At 39.7% G+C, this 20,285-nt stretch overlaps 1 pseudogene; it reads right to left on the bottom strand.

The window, feature by feature from the left end:
- Window positions 1-1,151: 1,151 nt before the first annotated feature.
- Window positions 1,152-5,623, bottom strand: LOC130854879 (ADP-ribosylation factor-related protein 1-like; annotated as a pseudogene).
- Window positions 5,624-20,285: the final 14,662 nt, after the last annotated feature.

Here is a 20,285-nt window from a genome sequence, read left to right as displayed (position 1 = left end):
GGAATGGGCATATAGGCTCCAAGGAGGGACCTGTAAGGCACACCACAGCGTTTATTACAGTTCACCCCTGTGTGTCTCTTGTATCCATTTACTTCGCATAATGAATTTATCCCATCTGAAATCAGCTCTTCCAAGATTCTGGTTGGCCTCTATTACCAGGAAAACATGCAAGAGGACAGTTCACAGCACAAACTGAAGACCCCACTGCAGCTAATTTCAAGGATATACATCATCTTCCTCCTCTACTACTCATTCTAGATTTGCCTCACTCTTGACTAGCTCTCTGCTGGTCTTGATGGCTTATATGGTTGAATAATGCAGACTCTTATTCACGGGGGATGAGATCCCCTAGTCCCGTGCATTTTCCAAGCAGCAACTGCTGTACTTGGCTATTTACTGTCAATACTGAATACAGGAGAACCAACAGATGCCCCAGTGGACCACTTGGGTGCCAAATGAATTCTTCCCTGTCCCTATTATGTACCAGCAACCTTGCCTCCCCATGAATATCAGGATCAATTATACCTGCCATGATGGTGCCACTATTGCTTGCCTGCTGAATTCAGGGTACAAGAAGTCTGAAGAGTCCAGGGGTCAATTTTGACTTAAAGTTTGGTGAGACTCTTACCATGTCCTCTGGCAGAAGGGTTCTCTATCTGGAAACCAGACTATCTAGAGTCATGGAGCCTAGAGTTAAAAGTACAGGAAGCAAAACTCCAAGAAGGTCACTGAGATTGATGATCATTAGAACCACTCTTACCTGCACTCCCTCGGTTCCTGTGCCCATGTGTTTATATAACGGGGACTCAGTACAATATAATGGATGTTGATTTGGGGGATATGTCATATCATGAAGGATGGTGCCCCATTATCCAAGCTAGCATCTCACCTGCCCATTCCATCACCCCACTAAGCTGGTAGTTTCTGGGTAATACAGAATGTAACAGGACCAATGGAACCCATGACCATGTGCTCATGGCTGAATCACTTTTGCTTTAAAATGGTTCCTCTGGTTTTGTTCGCTGTTTTGAGGGATCCCATGTTGGTAGATCAAAAGTCTGTAAATCTCTGGAGAGTGATACTTGTTGAGGTCCTGAAAGCAATAAAGGTAACCCATACCCAGAATAATGATTGGTTCCGGTCAATATAAATCATTGGTTTTTGCAATGTAGAAGGAATCCAATGTACTCAACTTGCCACCGAATGACTGGTTCATCTCCTCTAGGGACTGTACTGTACTGGAGCTCAGCATTGGTCTCAGTTGCTGTCAGATTGGACATTTGCCAGTGGCTAAGGACATAGGCTGTGTAAGCATCAATTCGCTGTTGAATTCTGTCCACTCGGTTGTGTGGATATTCTCTGGTATTAACAAACAATACAAAAATCTTCATACTCCACACCCCCCCCTGATAAATATAGCCAATACATCTTTCCCAAATAGCCTTACCTGCAATCTTCCAATTATTCTCATACCAGGGCGCAAAATAGCCAAGCTATTCCTCACTGTCCATTAATCAATGTATGTGCATACATGACTATTTCTCTTTCCATACAAAGTCAATGATCAGGAGCACGTCTCAAAATTTATTGAGTGTTAGAATTTTCTCTAGCCACTGTCTTTCAAGGCTACCACTAATTGGGGCTATGGTGACATAGCTGTCTATTTTCAGCTTATACCCGTATACTGAGTCAACCAGTTTATGAATTTAGCTTGGCCTTCTCTCCCCCAGTTTTAGCCGGTCACTTCTCATTTAGCTCTTGCTATTTGATGAGAGAAGAGTGTTGGTGCAATAGTAGTGAGTGACATGCCATTGCACTATTTCACCAGTATCTCATTCCAGTTCACCATTTGTAAAAATTCTAAAAATTGCACTGCAAATGATAGTGTCCTTATTGCCACATAGCCAGCAGTGGATCTGGCTCCAAAATCACATTTCTGAGTTCGCTTCCTAGGTATACTCCTAGTACCAAATTTCTTAGGTTAAATTCCCCAGTAAATAGACTCTAAGACTCTAGGACCTGCATATAGGTTTATTGGGGAGGGCTTTTACTGGGGAACAACACAAGTGAGGGATGAGGAGGGCAAAACAGGACAGAGGATGAAACTGAACTGTGATTAGTTGCAACAGAGGCCTAACCTGATCCTGTGCAGGTTTCTGAAACTAGGATAGTCCTTCAGAATTGTCTCGGTTGAGTCCAAAGACTCAAGAACTTTGTACCACAACTTTGACTACTTATTAAGTTCAAGCAGCCCTTAAGGAAGTGTTTTAATATTGACTAAGGCTACTTCTTTCATTCAAGGATAATTTCTAGAGATGAACTCAATCGAGAGCTATTGGCAGCAACACTTCTAGTAGCTAAGAGAATGAATGCATTAGTTTTGAGCCCTTAACATTTATTTCAACTAAAGTGTTACTAAAGTAATAATCAAAAGTATGAAGCCAATATATATTTAGGCTTTTCAAAACAGGAAAATATGCAGAAATATGTAATCTTGTAGTATTAGTATTACAAGAAGTAAGTGGAAAGATAAAAGAACAGAAGCACTAAGCCTTTGGGGCCAGTCCACCTTTAATGATTAATATTTCCCCTCCAGCTAAATTTGACTTTAAAGAAATCCCTGCCCGCCATACTGGGTTTGAAGACCCAGAAAAGACAAGCACTGAGAATTTTATAATAATGCTATAATCAACTTTGGGCAGAGGAAATTTTTCAAAACTGATACCTCTGACGCTAGGAGTTCTGGTTCTTAAGGAAACACAGTGGAACTCATCCTTTCATAACTACTTTTAAAGAATTTTGACTAGTTCTGTTTTGCCACTTGAGACATCTCTTTTACATAAAAATTAGAGGGAGCATAGACTGCATACTAAATGCTTGGTTTCAAGTCCCATCTGCCACCTAATAGTTGAATGACAAAACAAGTTTTTAACTCTCTCTATGGCTCAGTTTCCTCATAGTTAAACATATGGGAATGATAATGAACCTACCTCATGGGGCAAAAGGATTAAATGAGTGAAGAAAGGTACTCTGTATAGGGACTGACATCACTCAGTCAACAATTGTGGTTATTATTTACTATCCCTTCATGCATAATCTTGATAATCTTATGGTCTCTTAGCAGATTAGATACACTGTGTCTTCTCTATTGTGTTGTTTTGGTCTTTACTGCATATTTTGGATTCCATATATGGCTGTTGGAGCAGATGCGAACTGGTTCACTGAGATGAATTGTGGTATCTGTATCAAAAATAATCCATTTATGCCAGGCCTGACACTACAAATCTAGACCCTTGGTACCAAAATAGGAAATGGGTTCCTAGCCCAAATTTTGTCATATTTCAGTGTTTTTTTAGGGATCATGAAGATTATGTTATATTTCTTTTTAATTATTTATTTTTAGATATATTAAGGCTGGACAAAGTATGAGTGCTGTCACAGAATAATCCAATATTGGTAGGCTACAAGCAGGCAAGGTTAATTTTTCTTCACTATTGCTTTCAACCTGTTTGGTTTGATCTAGTCTTCTTTATCCCTTGATGGTATCTAGGGCAGACAGATGTCATAACTTCCTGAGAACTTGCAATTAAAAGAAGTTTATGTGTTATACATTGCACAACAGACTACAACATGACTTACATCTTAATCCAGTTTTTAAAAGCAACTCCCTTCCCTATCCTAACTCATGCTGACCTGGGGCTTGTGGTCTTGAATTAGTGGAGGACCTATTCATTTATTCCTCCTCCCTCTTACCTGACATGAAAGAAATCTGAAGCAGCACAGTGAAGGAGAAAAAAGATGAAAACCAAAGTGTAAACTTTTAATTTACTTCTTACTTCTTTGGTCCTGCAATTTTATTTTCTTTTGGCTACTGTTGATAGGTTGGCAATGCCTGCTCTGGGACAGACATCCAAATGCCAGCTTGTGCTGCATTTCATTCCTTGTTGGAGTTGTGGGGATTTCTACACTGCAAGGTTTACTGATATCGATGATGTCCTTTCTGGCTGACATCTGGTCATGCCCAACTCAGACCTTAACCTAGTGGGTTTATTCCACAGTCTCTCACTTTTGAGCTTCCACGCTGCACCAGCAGTCCGTCTTCATAAGTGGGGACCTTCAACATGGAGTCATCCTGACTCTGCCATGGCAAACTGCTGGGAGTTGTGACTGTTTAAGGCTCCCTGCCTTCAGGCCCTCCAATAAGGGGCTGCTTCAGTTAACCTCAGCATTATCCAGGTACAGGCTAGATATCTGATTCTATGTCTGTGTATGTTCCCAAGCTCCAGAGGATACAGGTTAAGCTATTGAGAATTCTCTCACTGCACCCCACCTTGGTGCAGTGAGCTTGAGAGGGTCTGTGAGTTTCTGGAGCTCAGCAAATACAGGAGTGAGATGATCATTTCTGGACTCTTCTCTTGGGCAGCACAGCTTTCGAGGGGAAGAGGGATGTGAAAAGAAAAAAGGAATATGGGAAAAGCCACAGCCCTTTTCTTCAACCTAGTAATGTCTATCTGAAAAGACAACTACTTTACTTCCAAGAAACCCTTTCTAAACTTCTAGTCTTCCCTTTATATACTCTGAATATGGATAATGGTCTGATGATGGTAGGACTGTTTGACATACCTTCAAAAAAGTCCCTCAGACGCGTGCATTGACTCTTCTTTAGGCTGAGTCGGTCCCTATCATTTATGATTTATAAGGTTGGTAATTTAGCCAAAATTCTAAAAGATTAAAAAAAAAAAGTTCAATTTATCTCTGGGGGATGTTGGATAATTTACTTAATCTTTGTTCTTTAGTTTTCTCATTTGCAAAAGGGATAAGCTAAAGGTACTTACATAGAGAGTTGTTGAGAAGCTTACATAAAATAATCCATGTAAAACCTACAGCTGTTTAGCACAATTTTTTTTTTCTTAAACAAAGCAAATGGAAAAACCAAAAAGCAAAGCCGCCCCAGCCCCAGGACGGGCGGCACGGACCTGGCACAAGCTCCTCCGGCCCTGGGGATGCGCGGTGTGCGCCACGCTGCGCGGCTGCGCCTGCGTGATGTCCGGCTGCCGGGCTGCAGGTGCACGTTGCGCACCACGCACCACACCATCCACGCGACGCCCTGGCGCAGCCCCTTGCCCGTGGGGACCGAGCAGGCCGGGGTCAGGCTGTCGCGGATGCTGGTCTTGGAGGTGCCGTCGCTGAACGCAGTCTGGATGTCGCAATCCAGAGGCAAGTCTCAACGTCTTGCTTGCTGGCCAGCACCAGGATGGGGACACCGCCCAGCGCCTCGTTCGTGACCACCTTGGACTTGGGCAGTCTCTCCTGTTCGGTCGAGTGCTTGACGTAGAATACGCAGTGGTCCTCCGCTTGGTCCTCGACCCACAGGTTGCAGCTCTTCCTGCTGCCCTAAGCCCAGAACAGGAGGTGAGCCTTTCCTACGTCCACAGTGCCGATGTTTAGACCCACGGTGGTGGTGATTTGGGACCGATTCCTCCCCTTGGAGCTCTTTATTAAACCGGGTTTTTGACAACTCCAAGAAGGTAGTCTTCCTGGCATTGTCCAGACCCAGGATCAGGAAACAGTACTGTCCCTTCAGAAGCATGTCCTTGTGCGGGTCTGACAGCAGCGTGTACATCCTGCACCCAACCCTGGCCCCTGGAGCCACCACACGCCTGGCGCGCTGACCCCGCGCCGTGGCCCAGGATGGGACACGGGCCGGCCCTAGCACAGTTCCTAGTACACGGTAAGAATTCAGTCAGTGTAAGCTACCATCGTACAATCTCGTATCTTTATTTCACTATGAATAAATGTTGATGTAGTGTGTATTTATTCATTTACTTAACATGTAGCTACCAAACACTTAACTGTCATAGGCATTTTCGGGAGGGGTAATGAACAAATCAGACAGCTGTCGTGAAGCCTACGTTCTAGTGGGGGGAGGCAAATAATAAACAATCGAGTACGATTTATAATGTGCCAGATAAAGGTTAGTGCTATGGAGAATAAACAGGGAGAGTCGGTCAGGAGCATGGAGAAGTGCTGCTATCTTAAGTGAAGTGAGGACTCAGTGATGAGGTGACATTTGAGCAGAGATCTGAGGTAAAGAATATTATTCAGCATGTTAGCGGAAAATGTGCTAATTGAATTCAGTATTACAATCTCCAAAAGTTTGATACTATTTGTAACTCAAACAGGTAACTAAGCCTTATACCCAATGAAGAAAAAAATTACCTTGAATCGAGTAGATTAATTCAGTTTTTCAGGAGACAGTTTATACTGTATATTAAACATATACTGGTATGTTGCTCCAGCCTGGAAATATTCCTTTTTCTTGCCTTTTAGCTTGCCTTGTGATTTTTGTGTTTAAGGTCAGGCATGAGGTAATAGGAGTTATAAAACAGACCCTTAGTGTGAGGTTCTGTGTTAATCTGACTAGAAGTTGGGCTGTGTTTAATGTTTGCTCTAGCCATAGGTGCCACTGGCTTCAGATTCCTGGAGTGTACTTGTTTTTTTCTCCCTGTTTTTGGAAGCATCCTTAGGAATTCGTCCTTAGGTAAAGTCTGTGCATTGCAGCTCTTTCAGTGTTATCTATAGTTATTATACTGGAGTCCTGTTGGTGTGGTAGTAGCATGTAGGGGAGGAAAAGTGATCTATAATCTTATGATTAAAAGTCAGTCATTTAGTGGGCCTGTGTCCCTGGGTTTTGACTTTTATAAGTGTTTCTTTGCTTTCTTCTTTCCTTCTTAGGTGAGACAGGAAAGCTAGAGGGAGCTGGATTTGGCTGAAGACTCTTCCCTCTACCTAGCGTAAGTTGCTGGTAGGGTCTTTTCCCCTGGAGAGTAGGCCCTTGTTATAGGGAATGCTCCAGATGTATTTCAAAATGATTACTTTTCTTCTGCCTGCCAGAATAAGGATGGGATAGTTCATAGCTCTTCACTGAAAACCTGGAGGGTTCCCAGAAGTAAAACCCGTGAAAGTATAGGGGCAAGATCTTATTTAAAAAAAAAAAAATTATTGAAGTATATCTTGTGTAGAGATGTGCACAAATCGTTAAGTGTACAGCTCAATATGTTTTCACCAAGAGAAAATACCCACGTAAGCAGCAACCTGATCAACAAATAGATCAACCACTTCCAGTCACTGTGCTTGCCACAGTAATCATCCTAACTTCTCACAGTATAGATTAGTGTTGTCTGTTTTTGAGCTTTATATAAATGAAATCAAAAAGAAGGAATTCTTTTGTGTTTGGCTTTATTTCAATCATAACATATGTAAGACTAAACTGTGCTTTGCATGTAGAAGTAGTTCACTCACTCTCATTACTGCATAGCATTTCATTGTATGAATATAAGATCATTTATTCATTTATTCTGTTGTAATGAACATTTGAACTGTTTCCTGTTTTACTCTGTTAAGAAGTGCTGCTGTGCACTAGTGTACATGCCTTTTCATGAGCATATGTAGTTGTTTCTGCTAAGTGTATATCCAAATTTATATCTAGGAGTGGAATATACACATTTGTCGCTAGTAGATATTGAGTGCCAGATGTGCAAGTGGCTGTAATACTTTAAACACATGAGAGTTTGAGTCAATCCACATGCTCACCAATACTTGTTATGATCAGTCTTTTTCCATGTAGTCATTTTTGTGGGTGTGCTGTGAAAAGAGGAGCTGATAAAATAAATAAATAAAGTAAAACCTACCTGTTAATTTTGAATATCGGCTGCATGGCAGTGTTGAACTCCAAGTTTTGTCTCTTCGACACCTTGATATTTTCACAAGTTCTCTATGGGTTCTCTCCCTCTTTGCAATTGCCCCCTGACTAGACCCATTGTCCAGAATCTTGGTCTCTCACTGTGCTCCAGAAATTGGCAGATTCCCTGAAGGAAGTATATTTTTCATCTCTCCTTTTTTTTTTTTTTTTTTTTCCTCTTTGTGGCTTGAAACAACAATCATCATTTTGTTATCTCTGACGGTTTCTGTGGGTAAAAAATTTGCAAAGGCTCAACTCAGGGTATTCCGTGAAGTTGCAGTCAGCAATGTGGAGCTGGAACAGTAGAAGCTGGAGCAGCTGGGGACTGGCTCTTCATGTAATTTTGGGGCCTTTCTCTTCATGTAGTCTTGAGTATCTCCATATGGTTTCTGCATGTGGTCTAGTTTGGGCTTCTTATAGCATAATGGTCTCAGGGCAGTTGGACTGCTTATGGCTGTAGAACTTGGCTCCTCAAATTCTGTGCTTCAGCAGTTCTCCGGCACCTTCAAAATTATATATGTGTGTGTGATACATACATACATACATATATACGTGTATGTATATATCGCACATCATAAACAGAAGCAGAAATAGAAGTCCTGTTTGATAAACTCTTGTTTATTTGTTCTTAGGAACACTTGTAAGAGTTTCTCTGAAACAAAAAATGATTTTTACTGTTGTGTTTGTTTGCTTTGCTTTTTTTTTGAGAGACAATTCTAGCCAATGTAGTCTCTAAACATTATATCTCTTCCACAGCAGAATCAATATAGAATAAGCTATTCTGAAATTTGTGGATTTCCAATTCTAAATAGAGTGTCATGAATTCATGCTTAAAGCTTCTGGCATAACCCATTTTCAAAAGTGTTGAGGACAGCACTTATAATACGTGGTATACATCAGATACCCTACGTTGATCTACAATTTAGTAGAAAGGCAGATGGATAAATGCGTTGACATCATTTTGCCATCCACAAACATACCACTAAATGTATTTCTGAAAGTGTTGAAAAGAGCAGTGCATACTGTCATTTTGTGAAATGTACTGTATTTGTATTGAACCTGATGGGGAAAAGAAGAAAATAATCTGCTGTGAATGTGCTTTAACCAGGAGACTGGGTTTTTCTTAAAAAAAAAAAAAAAAAAAAAAAAAGCACAAAACAGTAAAGCAGTTAGTTGCCTTAAGGTCACAACACTCAAAGGAGTAGTGAGTCAGCAAAACAAAACTAAGATAAATCATCAGGCGGAAGAAAATGTTGAAAGACAAATATAGAATTATTTTTGTTCTTTTGGTTTTTTATTTTTCCAAATAAATTACTTGCAATTTAAACAAAGTCTGCTCAAAGGGTAAAGAATTGCTCTGTGATTCTTTGAAAGAGCAAATATTACATGCTGCTGTTATCAGACTTCTAACCCCAGCCATATTTAAGTTGCTAACAATTTAAAGCATGCTCTACTGCGTGAATGGAACAAATTAAAATAATCTATTTTTAACTTCCAGAACCTAAGAGAAATGGATCAGGTGCTGAGAAAGGAGATGTAGGGGTTGTGTCCTTTTTTCTCTTGATCAAAATGAAAAATATAGGAGGCATCTATATCAGTGATCTGCAGGTGAATATTGTTCATTCTTTACCTCAGTGATGTGCATTTTTTTGTCCTTCATCCAAAAGTACCTCTGCTCCTAACAGAAGAAATATTTGATGCTACTATAGGCATACCTCATTTTATTGTGCTTAGCTTTATTGCACCTTGCAGATAATGGTGGTTTTTTTTTTTTTTTTTTTACAAATTGAAGGTGTTTAGCAAGCTTATGTCAAGCAAGTCTGTTGGCACCATTTCTTCCAATAGCATTTGCTCACTTCATGTCTCTGTGTCACATTTTGGTAATTCTTGCAGTATTTCAAACTTTTCATTATTATTACACTTGTTGTGGTGATCTGTGGTCAGTGAACTCTGATGTTCCTGTTGTAGTTGTTTAGGGATGCAATGTAGTATGCCCATAACAAACTTAATTGGTAAATATGTGTGTTCTGACTGCTCCGCTGCCCAGCCAGCTTTCCTTGGTTCTTGCTATTCCCTAGACACAGCAATATTGAAATTAGGTCAGTTAATAACCCTGCAATGGACTTTAGGTGTTCAAGAAGAAAAGATGAAGAGTCACACATCTCTTATTTTAAATCAAAAGCTAAAAATGATTAACTTAGTGAGGAAGACATGTCAAAAGCCAAGAGAGGCTAAAAGCCAGGTCTCTTGCACCAAATAGTTAGCCAAGTTGCAAATGCAAAGGAAACGTTTTTGAAGGAAATTAAAAGTGCTACTCCAGAGAACACAGGAATGGTAAGAAAGCAAAACAGCCTTATTGCTGACATGGAGAAAGTTTTATTGGTCTGCATAGACGATCCAACCAGCCACAACAGTCCCTTAAGCCAAAGCCTAATCCAGAGAAATATCTAACTCTCTTTAATTCTGTGAAGGCTGAGAGAAGTGAAGAAGCTGCAGAAGAAAAGTTTGAAGCTAGCAGAGGTTGGTTCATGAGGTTTAGGGAAAAAACCCCCACCTCTGTAATATAAAAGTACAAGGTGAAGCAGCAAGTGCTAATGTAGAAGATGCAGTAAGTTATCCAGAAGAACTAAGATAATTCGTGAAGATGGCTACAGCAAACAACAGATTTTCATTGTAGCCAATACAGCCTTATATTGGAGGAAGGTGCTATCTAGGGTTTCCATAGCTAGAACGGAGACATTAATTCCTGGCTTAAAAGCTTCAAAGGACAGACTGACTCTCTTGTTAGGGGCTAATGCACCTGGTGACTTTAAGTTGAAGCCAGTTGCTCTTTTACCATTGTAAAAATCCTAGGGTCCATAAGAATTATGCTCAGTCTGCTCTGCCTATGCCCTATAAATGGAACAACAAAGCCTGGATGACAGCACATCTGTTTACCGCATGGTTTACTACATATTTCAAACCCACTGTGGAGACCTACTGCTCAGAAAAAAGGTTCCTTCCAAAATATTACGGCTCATTGATGATGCCCCTGGTCCCCCAAGAGCTCTGATGAAGGTGTACAATGAGAATGATGTTTTCATGCCTGCTAACACAACATCCATTCTGCAGCCCATGGATTAAGGAGTAATTTTGATTTTCAAGTCTAATGATTTAACAATACACTTCATAAAGACTATAGCTGCCATAGTAATTCCTCTGATGGACCTGGGTAAAGTCAATTGAAAACCTTCTGGAAAGGATTCACCATTCTAGATGTCATGAAGAAAATCCATGATTCATGGGATAAGGTCAAAGTATCAACATTAACAGGGGTTGGGAAGAAGTTGATCTAATTCTCATGAATGACTTGGAGGGGTTCAAGACTTCACTAGAGGAAATAACCACAGACGAAGTGGAAAACAGCAAGAGAACTGGAATTAGAAGTCAGGCTTGAAGATATGACGGAATGGCTTGCAATCTCATGATGAAACTTGAATAGTTGAAGGGTTGCTTCTTAAGGATGGGCAAAGAAAGTGGTTTCTTGAGACAGAATCTTGTCCTGGTGAAGATGCTGTGAAGGTTGTTGAAATGGCAACAAGGGATTTGAAATATTACATAAACTTACTTGATAGAGCAGCAGCAGGTTTGAGAGGATTGACTCCAGTTTTGAAAGAAGTTTTACTGTGGATCAGATGTTATCAAATGGCACTGCATGTTACAGAGAAATTGTTTGTGAAAGGAAGAGTCAATGGATGCAGCAAACTTCATTGTTGTCTTATGTTAAGAAATTGCCACAGCCACCCCAGCCTTCAGAAGCCACCACCCTGATCAGTGAGCAGCCGTCAACACTGAGGCAGGACCTGCCACCAGCAAAAAGTTTACAACTTGCTGAAGGCTCAGGTGATGGTTAGCATTTTTAATTAAGGTACATGCATGGTTTTTGTTTTTGTTTTTGTCTTTTGATATAATGCTGCTGCACACTTAATAGACTGCAGCGTAGTGCACACATGACTTTTATATACACTGGGAAACCCAACAACTTGTGTGACTCACTTTATTGTGACATTTGCTTTATTGTGGTAGCCTGGAACTGAACCCACAGTGTCTCTGAGGTATGTCTGTATTTTCTATGCCTAATTGGGTAAGGAGCATCATACTTTGAGGTGGTGACCAAAGCATAATGATCAAACAGATGCCTGCCCTCATCAGAGACTCCCTCTTCCCCTTGCATGTCCAGGAATCTTGTGTGTTTAGCGTCGGCCAGGTTTGCCAGTGCTGTTCACTCGCAGATCTCCGAGCTGGTACCGGCCCCCAGTGCATGCCCTCGGAGTGGAAAAGGCTGTGCACCCAGCATGCTGTTGGTAGTTTATGGTGCTCTGGCAGCTCTGCTGGACCCTTAGGCCTGATCATTGGTGACAGAATTATAGGGGTGGACAGGAAGGCTTGAGTGATTCCTCCTGTTGTCCAAGATAGATGGACCTTCAAAGAGGGAAACTCCCTCTCATTCCCTCAGGGTAGTGTCAGAGAAGTTCAAAGCCAAAACTGTTTTGGGTTCCCAAGGCTACAGCTTCTTTTCTTGTAATAAAGTGTTGTCACTTCATAATACAGTGTCTACAGTGAAAAATAGGTAATATTAACAGTAACAATTTACTACATTGTTTTTAAGCTTAGCTTATGTAACAGACATGACATAGGTACTATTATTAACTTCATTTTACAGGTGAGAAAATAGAGGCACAGAAATGTTAAGTTCATTACACAAGATCGTGTAAAACAGAATTGTCCACAGTAAATAAGTACTATCATTGATGGCCAAGTTCACAGAGTTATAGTTGGATTATTCCACTTTTCTTGCCATGCTGATGGCTGTTAGTGCAGATTCCTGGCTTGGGCAGAGGGGATAAACCCCACTCCTCCAGAGATACTGTGTCAAGAGATCTCCATGCAAAAAGTGGCCAGGGCTGTCAGGGCTATAGTTTTTGAGATGCATTTACTTTCCTAGAGTGTTAGCCTGTTCTGCATCAGTTCTCCTTCCAGTTTTCCTCTATTCTAACCCACTGCTTCTGTCTCTTGTGGTAGTTTTATTTTAGGGTCTCCATTGTCCTTCCCTGTGCCTAAACCTTAGTCAGATCATCTCTTGGTCTCTCCAAAACGTTTCCTTAGTTTTATGATTTTCTGAGTATAATCCTGAAGATGATGCAGTGTGCAAATAGGTATAACATGATAATGACAATGATGGTGGTGAAGAAACTTTCCTGCTGTAATACAGCTTTGAATCAAACTTTGGCCACAGCATGTATGTATGTATGTGTGTATGTATGTGTGTATGTGTGTGTGTATGTATGTGTGTATGTATGTATTTTTAGCTCTTTATTGGAGTATAATTGCTTTACACTGTTGTGCCAGTTTCTGCTGTGCAACTAAGTGTATCAGCTGCATTTATACATATATCCCCATATCCCCTCCCTCCGGAGACTCCCTCCCACCCTCCCTATCTCACCCCCTCTATGTCATCACCCGTCATCGTCATCGAGTTGATATATGCCAGTATCAGTCAAGTCCGTCGGTTTAGAGCTTCATCATGAGTAAGGGAGTGCTCACAATATTTACCTAAGGCTGGAATAATTGGATTTGAAGTTTCTTCTGGTTATGCAAGAAAGAAGATTGTTAATTTTTAACTTGCCTAACAGCTACACAAAGTTCCTGCTGCTTCTTATTTGCTTTGCACACCGTTTGTTAAACATTTTCTCACTGCACAAATCTTCCCTCTGAAGGACTCCTAAGAACCCTTGACTGCTGTTTTGATTCCACGAGCATTTTTTTTGAGAGCATGTATATGTTATATGAAGTATTGGGAGACCCAAATATGAGTTAGACAAAGTCCCTTTCTCCAAGGAGCACTTTCGATCTGTTTGGGTAATAATCTCTGGGTCTAAAGGTGGGATATGTCTAATACAAAAATGTGTTCCTTCCCTCAACTAAACTACATCTAACTAATAAAGACATAAAGTGGCAAAATGCTAGATCTCTGATTTTCAATGGCTAGTAAAAAAGAAAAAATGTTTTAGGTTTAGCAGCTGTATAGAAAATATATAAATACATTGGGTTGCCAGATAATTACAAGTCACCCAGTTAAAGTTGAATTTCAGATAAACAGTGAATATTTTTTATTTTTACTTGCTAAATCTGGCAACTTTGATAAAGTAAGAATGTGTGTTAATTCCTGTTTATGATAAATATTATCATTTTTTCAAGAAGGAATGACATAGTACAAAAGGAATGTGATTTGAAATCAGCTAGATGTGGATTAAAGTGGGCCTTTATCAGTATCTTGCTAGGTGACCGTGGGAAAGTAATTTATCTCTGAACCTCACTTTTCTCATAGAAATGGTAACAATTATGATCAAATGTTGTTGAATGGCATATTAGTAATATATAAAAATGGCTAGCATGTAGTGGGGACTATTATTTTTACTTGCCACTGGCAGTAATAGTAATAATAATAATAAAACTAATGTTATTCAACACTATGTGCTAAGGACTCCACATGTATATATTAACCCATTTCATCCTCACTACAACTTCTTGGGGTAGATGAACAATTATTTTTGTTTTAAAGATAAGACGAAGCATGGAAAGTTGCACAGCCAGTATACGTTGAAAACAGGGTTAAACATTATGCCACAGTGTCTTTCCTCTATACACTATTTAGAAACAGTGCTTTTAGACAGACTAGTGTTACCTGCAGCAATACAAAATTTGGTGGCTGTTGAAGATCAAAGATGCTCAAAAGAACATTAGTGTGAGATGCAGAAGCGTAACTGTGGACTCCTTTACCACCAAGAGCCAGCAGAACTAACTTGGCAGAGTTATTGGTCTTTTCAGTTACATCTTGGGTTGGAGATGCTTGCCACTGCTACTGCTGCTGTTAATAATAATAATATAATAACAGTAGCAACTAATACATATCGATCATTTACCACGCACCAGACCACATTCTAAGCATTTTGCATGATTAATCTACTTAATCCTTACAAGATTTACAAATAAGGAAACTGAGTCTCAGAGAATTTAAATAATTCACACAGCGCAACTCACCTCTCTTTTACTTTAACAATGAACATTGACAAAACCTGACCCTAGCTATAATGAATCCTTTATTCCTCTATGTTCCTGCAGAATGAGTCACTTTTAAACTACTTCTCATAATGTTAATTAAAACTTTTCTCCTTTTCCCTTGAGAAACGGATTCTTGTTTTCCTTTTTGTTATATCCCCTGGGCACTCTACATTGGATATGGTTGTCCTGGTTATCTATTGCTATATAATAATCCATTCCAAAACTTAGTTGCTTAAAATAACAATATATCTTGTATCTTTTCTGGGTGTTGACAGACGCAGTGGTTGGTTGTTTCTTAGGGGCATTCATGTGGTTACAGTCAGATGGACTGTGGCTAGAGTCATCAAAAAGCTTCCTCACTCACGTGTCTGTCACTAGGGCCCTTTGCCCACCTCACCCACATGGCCGGCCTCTGTGTGTGGTTAGCCTGGGCTTCCTCAGACTGTGGTAGACTCAGGGGCATTAAACTTCTCACCAGGTGGCCGACGTCCCCCCAGGACAGGCATTTCAAAAAATAAGAAGTAGAAGCTCCCAATTTTTTAAGGCCTGGCTCAAAAAAGGAACAGCATTAATTCTGCCTGGTCCTTTATTCCAGTGGGTCAGAGGTTTTGCATAGCCCATATAGATTCAAAAGGAAGGAAAATAGATCCCCCAGATATCAATTGGAAAAGTGTCAAAGAATGTGTGGCCATCTTTAATCTACCACACTGGCATTTTTCAGTAAGTGTTGGATACATGGATCAATGGATAGAGAAATGAAAGAGATGTAGGCCGAAAAGAGCAAATGGATGAGAAGAATTGAGGGGTAAAGGTTAAAAATAAAAATATTTACAAAGAGTACTACTATTTAAAGTTTACAAGTACCTGGGACTATGTGTCATGTTCTAGATATTACGATGGAAAATATATAGGTAAAATATACAATACATATATATGTTAATTAAATATGACACAGGTTCTTCCTTTCCATACTAATACATTGGAATGGAGGTATTTGGAAAATTGTAAAAGGCATAATGGCTCTTGGTATTGTCTTTTAATCAGATTGACTGTTCTTTTCTCCTATTTGCATTCTGGTGTTTCTTCTCCACTTAACAGAGTTTACTTTTGAAAAGTGAGAAACTTGGTGTACTCTCTTGTGTTCCCCCATGCCTTTACTATTCTTTTGCCTAAGAAATTTCAAATAATGTAGTGGTTTTCTAATTTGTTTGTTTCCCTAAATTCTGAAAGTGATTCTAGACCTCAGCTTCCATTTTATTTTGAAGTCTTCTGCATCGTAGGTAGAAGAATTCAGTTATTTCATAGCCATCATAACCAGAACAAACTTCCTTGACTCCTGATATCTTCATTGATGTTTCTGTCTCAGACCCTCTTCTGTCCCCACCTCTGAGAAACTGCTTTTTAAACTCATGCAAATTACTTCAGCTTCCTCACTGCTTCCGTAGAGAAAAATATGGGACATGAACAGGGACATAATGAGAGAGTAAAAACCACCAGGACTTTAAATGTTAAAACCAACAAAATATGCAAAATGCCTTAAGGCAGTGTAATATCACTGTCTCACAGAAGGCAGAAAATTACTAGGAGAAATTTAAATGACGTGCTGGAGAATGTCAACTGCATTCGGAATGGAGTTTTGGATTTTTATAGGAATTGAATACACATTTCAGTCATTAAAATGAAACACTCTGAAATTGTTTCAGATTGAACTTTACATAGGCTGAGGAAGAAATTACAATTAAATATATCATACCAAGTTTTTAATTTATGAAATGAGATGGGGTTTTCTGAGAAAGGAAATAAAATGAAAGTTTATCTCTAGAATCCCTTCAAGTCCTGGGGTGTCAAAATTGGAGAACAAAATTTCACTTCCTTATGCACCCCATAAGGTGAAGGGGGGAAAGTGAGGGTGGGATGAATTGGGAGATTAGGATGGACATATATACACTACCAAGAGTAAAATAGATAGCTAATGGGAACATGCTGTGAAGCACAGAAAGCTCAGCTCAGTGCTATGTGACGACCTAGGGTGGGTGGAATGGAGGGGGTGGTATATCCCCAAGAGGGAGGGGATATAGGTATACATACAGCTGATTCACTTCACTGTACAGCAGAAACAAACACAACATTGTAAAGCAATTATACTCCAATTAAAAACCAAACCAAACCAAACCAAAAAACAAAAACAAAAACAAACCCTGTGGCAAATGATGTAGATATGACCTTCAGGGGCTTCTAGAGAGTGAATTATAACCAGAAACAAACAGATAATAAATCCTCTTTGCAGTGATTTGTTTTCAGGTGTTTCTTCTTTTTATTTTTTTTTTACTTTTTTAAAATAAATTATTTATTGGCTGTGTTGGGTCTTCCTTACTGCTTTCTCTAGTTGCAGCAAGCAGTGGCTACTCTTCATTGTGGTGTGTGGGCTTCTCATTGTGGTGGCTTCTCTTGTTGTGGAGTACGGGCTCTAGGCGTGCAGGCTTCAGTAGTTGCAGCACGTGGGCTCCATAGTTGTGGCTTACAGGCTCTAGAGCACAGGCTCAGTAGATGTGGCGCACAGGCTTAGCTGCTCTGTGACATGTGGGATCTTCCCAGACCAGGGATTGAACCTGTGTCCCCTGCATTGGCAGGTGGATTCTTAACCACTGCACCAGCAGGGAAGTCCCCAGGTGTTTCTTCTTAATAGCCCCAAAATAAAAATTACAGTCTCCCCTCCGCTTCACGGTACCTTCACTCCTGGGGTTATGGGCTCTACTTGGTTACCACATTCTGTTTTTTATTTCTAATCTCATTATATTTCTATTTTGTTGATTTTGCTTCTCCTCAGATACAAGTATCTGGGTTTCTAACCTAAATGTGATTCCTCATTGCCCGTTTAATTGATGATGTGGATGTGGCATCCTTGACCTTGGACAGTAACTAATTGAACCACCCAATTAACCAAAGGTGCCCGGACTCTTTCTGAGGAATCTCCAGAGACATTCACTCATGAACTAGGCCTCTGTGTCCCCTGCTCAGAAATATACAAAATCTTAAAGGGACTGCCAGATATATCACCCCCTTTGCCCCGCAGATGGTAGGGGCTTCCGACCAGCCAGACAAGAATAATCCTCTGAGGACCACAGGTAACGCAGGGATTCTTGTCTGAGGTGACGCCACCTTTTATATCCAATTATCCTTCTAACACACCACAACTTAAAAATCCCTTCCCGAATACCCTGTCAACTTTGCTCTTCCCACTGGTCCCCACCAAACTTCCTTTGCCACCTCAGGTTGTTTTTAGATTCTACTCAGCATGTTTTTGGTTTGTTTGTTATAAATATCCTTTTCATTCCCATATTACAACCCACAACAACAATTAGAGATCTTTCTTCAACTGTGCAAGGTGAATCATTCTTTCAGTTAAAAATAAAAATGGTAGTTACACAAATATGATATTGGAATCTGGGGTTCTTATAAGATAATAGCCCTGCTTCAGAAAGAACTTAGTTTTTTCTATGCCTCTTCCTTTTCTCAGTCCTTTATTCTCTCACACTTCTAAGACCCAGTACACTCATTTTTCATTTTCTTGCCCTGATAGGATTTGAAAATTATATCAAGAGTAATTTAGCAGCACAGAAAATTTCTTGATGCAATAAAAAATCTAGCAGTAGGTAATGCTGGATTGGTATAGCAACCCTGTGATGCCCTTAGGATTATCCAGTTCCTTCTGTAATTCCTTTTGTTTTAAATAAACTTTTTAGAATGTTTTAGATTTACAGAAAAAGTGTAACGATCATACAGAAAATTATTACGTATGTCCAGTTTTCCATTACTAACATCTTACATCTTATGGACATTGATCATAATGAACAAATCAATATTGATACACAATTATTAACTAAACTCTAGACATTATTCAGATTTGATTCATTGTTTCCTAATGTAATTTTACTGCGCCAGAATCCCATCAAGGACACCATATTACATTTACTTGTGACATCTTTTTAGGCTCCTCTTAGCTGTGATAGTTCCTCAGACTTACCCTGTTTTTCATGGCCTTGACAGTTTTAAGGGGTACTGGTCAAATTTTTTGTAGAATGTCCCTCAACTGTGGTTTGTCTAATGTTCTTCTCATTGTTAGACTAGATCTATAAGTTTGGGGAAGGAAAACTCTGGAGGTGAAATGCTATTCGTAGTGCATCATATCCAGTGTACCTATGATCAACAGGACATCACTGTTGATGTTGACTTTGATTACCTAGTTAAGGTAGTGTGCATTAGGCTTCTCAACTGTAAAGTTGACTCTTCCTCCTTTCCAAAGTGTATTTTTTGGAAGGAAATCATTATATATCTGACACAAAACTTGGGGAATTATGCTCCACCTCTGGGGGGGGGGGGGCATATATCTATATAAATTATTTGGAATTGTTCTGCATAAGATATTTGTGTTTTCCTTCATTTATTTACTTATTCAAGCATTTGTCTATATCTATATGGACTCATGAATATTTATTTTTTACTTTGGGTTATAATCCAATATTCTTTTTCAAATTATTTTTAGATTTGGCCATTAAGATTCTTTCAGCTGGTTTCTGTGTTCCTTTGACATACTCTGTGTGTGTGTGTGTGTGTTGTGTTTTGTTGCGTTTGAGTGCTTCCTTTCTGGCAGTGCAATGAAATACTTCAGGCTCATCCCATACAGTTCCAGCCCCAGTAACTACTTCAGGCGCATCCTGTGTAGTTCCAGCCCCAGTCCGAAAATTAGTCGTCCGTTTACTTAATTATTCAATACCAGTATACATGTATAGCAGTGTCAGAATTGTAATCCATACCCCCATGGGAAAAAACTAAATGGATGGTGCTTGTAAAAACCACTCTCTCACCATTGCTGTGAGAGGTTAGAAATAAGCAAAGGGAGGAAGCTTAATGCAGTAATAGGTTAGCATTAAAACATCCCTATGAACTCATGTTTAGCTTACTATAAATACAGATATATATAGAAATATTTATACATATGCATGTACATGCGGGATTCTGTACACATAGATATATTTCTTGGCTCTGTCCTCTGAGTAAGCCTAGAAATAATGACATCCCAGAGGCAATGAGTACACCTAGTACTCAGATCTTAGCTTCTAGTACCATCCTCCAGTAAAAAGAACTAGGACTCCTTGGAGAAATGACTGATTGTAGTATTAGGGCAGGAAATCTGCAAGATGAGCCTGGAGCCTGTGTTTGCCTTTGATTAGTTTTCTCATCCTGCTTTCGGTCTTTGGAAATTAAAAGTCCAAAGCCCTCTTTTAATTTTCAAAATTTTCAAATACAAGTCTTTTAAAATGTTATAGGCTTCCTGTGTATTAATTTCTGATTTATTTCATTAGACAGAAACCACACCCACAGATCTCTTCAAGGTAAGCCCTTTTCTACCTTCAGTTTATCTGTGCGATTGCTGAGGGACAAT

Source organism: Hippopotamus amphibius, chromosome 6, assembly GCF_030028045.1.
Source record: "Hippopotamus amphibius kiboko isolate mHipAmp2 chromosome 6, mHipAmp2.hap2, whole genome shotgun sequence".
In the NCBI taxonomy this organism is placed as follows: domain Eukaryota; kingdom Metazoa; phylum Chordata; class Mammalia; order Artiodactyla; family Hippopotamidae; genus Hippopotamus; species Hippopotamus amphibius.
Note: the sequence above shows the minus strand (reverse complement) of the source record. Positions and strands in the feature narration are given on the sequence as shown.